This window comes from Gymnogyps californianus, chromosome 15 (assembly GCF_018139145.2).
Source record: "Gymnogyps californianus isolate 813 chromosome 15, ASM1813914v2, whole genome shotgun sequence".
NCBI classification, from domain to species: Eukaryota; Metazoa; Chordata; class Aves; order Accipitriformes; family Cathartidae; genus Gymnogyps; species Gymnogyps californianus.
Genome location: NC_059485.1, coordinates 3,512,755 through 3,518,754, shown reverse-complemented (window position 1 = coordinate 3,518,754; position 6,000 = coordinate 3,512,755).

The window sequence follows — 6,000 nt, the reverse complement described above, 5'->3', positions numbered from 1 at the left end:
CCAGCGCCTCAAGGTTGATGTCAATCCTCTTGCTGGGGAGCGAGAACACGCGGCGCCCTCCCTCCATGTTACGTCCGGCGATGAATTTTGCTCCGGAGCACGCTTCCCCGCCGGAGAGGGAATTTGCCCAGGAAGGCTCAGGCTGAGCATCTGCTTTGCTGTGAGCCGCCAGCCTTTTTTTTCCTGTTTTTTGTTTTGGTTTGGTTTTTTTCCTTTTTTCCCCTTCTTTTTTCTGTTTTCTTTTTTTCTTTTTTTCCTTTTTCTCCTTTCTTTTTTCCTTGTTTTTTTCTTTTTCTTTCTTTTTTCTTTCTTTTTTCTTTTTTTTTCTTTTTTTCTTTTTTTTTCTTTCTTGTTTCTCTTTTCTTTTTCTTTCTCTCTTTTTCTTTTTCTTTCTCTCTTTTTCTTTTTCTTTTTTTCTTTTTTTTTCCTTTTTTTTCCTTTTTTCTCTTTTCCCCCTCTTCCCCCCCCCTTTTTTTTTTCCCTTTTTTTTCCTTTTTTTTTTCCCCTCCCTTCCTTTTCAAATCCTTCCTTGCCAGCTGGCATTTTCCAGCGGCAAGAAGAAACACACCAACTTGCTCCGGCTCTCACAGCCTCCCCCCATCCTCCCCAGCCCAACCCTCTGCCAACCTCCCAGCCCTGACATTAGGGACCCAGCCCCCCCTCCCTCCAAAAGAAAGGAGGCAAAACCAAGGGGAGAGAGGATGGAGCTGGCGGATGAGCCGGATTTCCATGCGAGGGGATGAGGTTGAGGAGGCCACGGGCTTCCCCTGGCAAGCGACGGAGAAACCGGGGCCAGCAGAAACGTTGAGTCATGAGTGCGGTTCGCAGGCGATGTTTTTTTTTTTTTCCCCCCGAGTAAAATTCCTCGCTGGGGAGGAGCAGAGCTAGGGGATGGGGGGGGCAGGGATGAAGGACTGTGCCCCCCCCAAATGGGGCATTGATCTGTTGATGGGGTGCACCCCATTGCGATGGGAATTCCCTGGGCAGGTCCGTCGTCGTCCCCCCCTCCAAACCCCCTCCGGGGGGGTTTGGAGGGGGGGACGACGACGGACCTGCCCAGGGAATTCCCCAGCAGCTGGATGGGAGGAGCAGTGTGATCTGGGGGGGCTGCAGGAGATGGGGACCCCATCCCTCCTCCTCCTCCTCGCTACCCGCATCCGCCCACCCTCGCGCAATGGGCGGCGCAGCCCCAGCTCCATTTATCATCATCTGCGGGCAAGTGAAGTGTGCAGGGAACAGCTGCTCCGGTCGGCTGAGCGCCGAAAATGGGGGGGGGCGGGTGGAGAACGCGGTGATGGGGGGAAACGGGGGCTGGGGGGGTCTACCCTGTGGGTATCTCCTCCCTCCCAGTCACTGCACTGGGACAGAGCGTTGGCATTGCGGGAGATGGTGGTGCTGATGGGGGGGGGGGATTGGGGAGAGGGGGTGTTAATGGGGTGCATTGGAGAGAGGGTGTATTAAAGGGGTTCATTGGGGAGAGGGTGCGTTAAGGGGGTGCATTGGAGAGAGGGTGTTAAAGAGGGGTGCATTGGAGAGGGGGTGCATTGAAGGGGTGCATTGGGGCAAGGGTGTACAAATGAGAATACATTGAAGGGGTGCACTGGAGAGAGGATGTATTAAAGGGGTTCATTGGAGGGAGGGTGCATTAAAGGTGTTAAAGAGGGGTGCACCGGAGAGAGGATGCATTAAAGGGGTGCATTGGACAGAGGGTGCATTAGAGGGGTGCACCAGAGAGACGATGCATTAAAGGGGTGCATTGGACAGAGGGTGCATTAGAGGGGTTTGTTGGGGGGACAGTGCATTAAGAGGGTGCATTGGAGAAAGGGTGCATTAATGGAGTACATTGGAGAGAGGGTGTATTAAAGGGGTTCGTTGGGGGAAGGGCGCATTAAAGGGGTTCATTGGAGGGAGGGTGCATTAGCAGGGTGCACTGGAGAGAGGGTGCATTAACGGGGGGCATTAGAGGGTGCATTGAAGGGGGGGCGCACTGACAACGGGTGCGCCCAACTGGGGTACCCAACCCCTCTGAGCTAGGTGCCATCCCCCGGTGCCAGGCACCTCAGGGGCGTCCACGGGGTGCAGGGACAGACGGACGGCGGCAGCTCCACAACCGCCTGGAGGGTTTGACCCTGCCCTGGGCGAGCCCCGTGGGTCCCTCTGCACTGCCGGGGTGGGGTGGGGGGGGGGAGATCAGGGTGTCTGTCTGTCTGTCCGTCCCCCCAGTTCTTCTCATACCCAGCTCCTGGGGCAGGATGCCCTTTCCCAGGCTGTCCCACACACCCCAACCCCCCCCCCCCCAGCTCCCCCCTCCCCCCAACCTCCCCTTTTCTCTCCTCTCTTAATAATCAAATTCTTCAGAGCAGTTTGCGGTGTGGCAGCCGGCCAGAAAGGGTTTCTTTAAACTCCACCAGCTCACAATTAAACAAATCCGGGGCTGATGCTCCTTGATAGGCGCTTATTCCCCCCCTGAGACCCACCAAGGGGGCCGGGGCGGGGGGGGGGGGGGTGTCCTATCCCTTCACTATCCCCTCTGATGCCGCCTCACCGTGTGGGGCTGCACCCCTGGGGGGGGGGGGCGAGGGCTGGGAGGGGGTTTGGTGCAGGGGTTTCGGGGTGGGGAGCAGGGGGGGTCCGCGGTGCCAGCGCTGCTCCGATGACGAAGCATCCCCCTGCGAGAGCGCGCTGCTATTTTTAGTCGTTGAGTCCTTGTTGATGGCGCGGCAGCGAAGGCGAGGGAGCAGCCGGAGGAGCAGCAGGGCTGGGGGGCACTGGATCAGGCCCCGCGGGATGAGCAGCAGCTGGGAAGCGGAGGCTGGGGTGCAGGGGGTGCGCGCTGCCCCCGGGGCTGAGGCATTGGGGGGTCTTGGGTGCTTACCGAGGGTTCCCCTGCCACGGAGAGTCCTGGGCTGCCTTCAGAGGGCTCCGGATCCGGCCCTGCCATGTCCCTGCCAGCCAAGGGGAAGGGGGAGGATAGGGGAGAAGGCAGGGAAGGAAGGAGGGATTGGAGGGGGAGGAAAATAACACCAAACCCAGCCACGCAGCACAAATCCTCCCGAGCAGCAGGCAGGCTGCAAGCCACCGCATGCACGGGCATCTGCAGCGGCGGGGCTGCGCTGGCCTGGCAGTGCCGCGCAGTGCCCCGGCTCGGCTCCCGGCATCAGCCCCGTGCACCACGTCAGCCCCATGCACTGCAGCATGGCCTTGTGCACCACAGCATGGCCCCGGGTCATGCACCGGTGCTGGGAGGTGCAGCGGGTCCTTGCGTGTCCCCGCAGGGTGACGCTGGGGCTGTGCTGGGAGCTGTGGGGCCAGCTGGGCTGTCCACGCGTCCCTGGGAACCGAGGGGATGGGATGCTCCGGGGTGGTCATAGCCAGAGGCGAGCGCGACTCCTTGCATTGCGGGGACAGGGTCGCGCTGGCTCTGGGCACCATCATGGCCCCAAGTCCCTGCCTCCTCTGACGGATGCCCTGGGGACCCCTTCCCCAAGGACCCATGCCATGAGCCGTGGCTGCAGCCGCAGTGGCTTTGCCAGGCTGCTGAGGGCAGGCGTCCGGCTGCAGCCATGCACCGACAGCCCGTATCAATTCCCATCGTGGGCGCAGCGGGAGCCAGGCTGGAAACTTCTTCGGGGCGGGAGAGCACGTCCGGCAGGGACGTGGCGGGGGGAGCGAGTATGCAGGGCCCCCGGGCCACGGCTGCGGCCGCCTCCCCCTCCCGGGAAGGGCCATAACCTTGCTGCTGTCGACAGCTTGATTTGATGCCATTAAAGCGTTTGCTCGGAAACAGCCTACATCAGGCGGCAACATCTGTTATGGCCCTTCTCCGGCAAAGCTGCGGCAGAGCCGAGGGCAGAGCTGGCCTCCGGCTCTGCTGACAGGTCCGGGTGCTGCTGGTGATGAGCGTGTCCCCTCCCAGCCCCCGAAAGGCAGCTTCTGACCCCGGCAAAGCCCGGTGCCCAGGTGGCCTGCAGGGAGATGGGGCTGTGGCTCCGGGCAAGGCTTCTCGCTCGGCACGGGATTTTGGCTCATCTCGGATGGGGAAGCAACGGGCAGCCCCAGCTGCATCTCCTGCCTGGCGGGCCTCATCCAGCCCCTCATGTTGTGACCCCTGTAAGAAGGTGCCCAGGGGTGCAGGATGAGCCCCAGGCCTTGCCAGGCACTGGGACGCGGCCAAGGCTGGCTGTCCCCAGCTGGGGGTTATCCTACAGGATGGCCTGATCCTGCCCGAGGGCTTCCCGCCACCCACACACATGCACACACCGCTTGTGTGCACAGCGCTGCACACCCTGCGGGCATGCACGCCCTGCATGCATGTACACCCTGTGGGCATGCACGCCCTGCAAGCGTGCAAACCCTGTATGCATGCACACCCTGCACGCATGCACATCCCACACACGTGCACACCCTGCAAGTGTGCAAACCCTGCATGCATGCACACCTTGCACGCATGCACATCCTGCACATATGCTCCCTCTGTGTATCCCCACCTCTGCGTGCTGGTGAGTGACCCGTCCCCTTGCACCGGGTGCTTTTGCTCAGCCTGGCATTGTCCCAGCTGTTTGGAAAATTAACGGTAATTAATTAATAACAATAATTAATAATAAAAGAGAAAGGGGGGAAAAAAGCTCCCCTTAAAGCACCAGCCCAGGGTCTTCTCAAGCCGATTTCATTTTTCAAACCTGCTTCCACGTGGAGCGTGAGGGGCCCTTTTCTCCCTTTAATTTTCTCGCCGCCGCCCGGGGCTGCCCCAGAGGCCTGGCTTTGATTTTGCTGCCTTTGTTCCGGCAGCCCCGGCACAGGACAGGGCAGCAGTAGGGGCTTTTGCACCGGCCTTACCAGATTTTTAATTGATCCATCTTTTCCCCGGGATCTAGGCTTTAACCGCATCCAGTTGCCCGTGTAGCCTGTGAGATGCAGCTGCAATATGAGGGAGCGACATGGAAAGCATCCAAAAAGGGGATGGGGGGGACGCGGTGCTGGGCTGGCGTGGGTGGCACTGAGCCCGGCTCCAGTAGTGCCGGAGGGCACCGTGTGATCCGTGCATCCCTGAGCCGCCGGCTGTTATGGAAATATAACTAAATAAAGCCCCGTGTGTATACGTAGACCCTGAAAAGGTGCTGAGATGTATCCGGTGTCCGCAGGGCACTGCGAGGAAATGAGGCTGAGATGGGACTGGTCAAGCCAGCGGTGTGGTTTGTGCGGCTACGGCAGAGCCGCCGACAAAGGGACCGTCCGGAGCCACGTGCCGTTTGGCACATTGTGGCAGTGGCATGAGGGTGGCGGGGGGACACGTGGGGACACACACACAGACCCCCGTCCCGGCTCAGGGCTGCCTGGCGTGGCTGGCACCGCGGGGAGGTGTGCCGGGGAGCAGGGCTGAGTTCGGCTCTGCCGGCAGGTGCCGGGTGCCAGACATCGCCAGCACCCCGTCCCCTCCCCTTGTTACACTCATTGCCTTAATGAAGGCAGAGGGGACAGCACCGGGATCACCGCCGCGACACGGTGCCAAGGGAGCAGCACTGGGGAAGTCCCCGGGGAGCTGCAGACCCTTGGGGCTGCCCTAACCCAGGTTCCCAAATCTCAAGCCGCTGCCGAAACAGGCTCGTGTTCACCCCAGCGACTCTGACCCACTGGTGCTGGGGACGGGCAGGATGCGTCCCCGCCTGCCACCGAGCCCTTCATTAGCCCCCCGCAAGCCACTCGGCTGCCTCTGAGATCAAACCGGTGACCCAGGTGCTTCCCTGCACCTAATGCAAGTGGGGCTAGGAAACGGGGAGGTTTAATGACGACGATGGCGAGGCGCTCGGCTAATAGACGTCTGCTGGCGGGAGCAGACAGCTTCCAGATGGTATCGCACCGGGGCAGAGGGGATCGGCTGGGGCCGGGGGGCTGCGGGAGGCAGCAGCAGGCAGAGACGGGCAGAGCCAGCAAGTTGAAATGACTTTTTTTTCAGCCCTCCACGCTGCTGCTTTCGGTAATTAGCCCAATAATTAAAAAGAA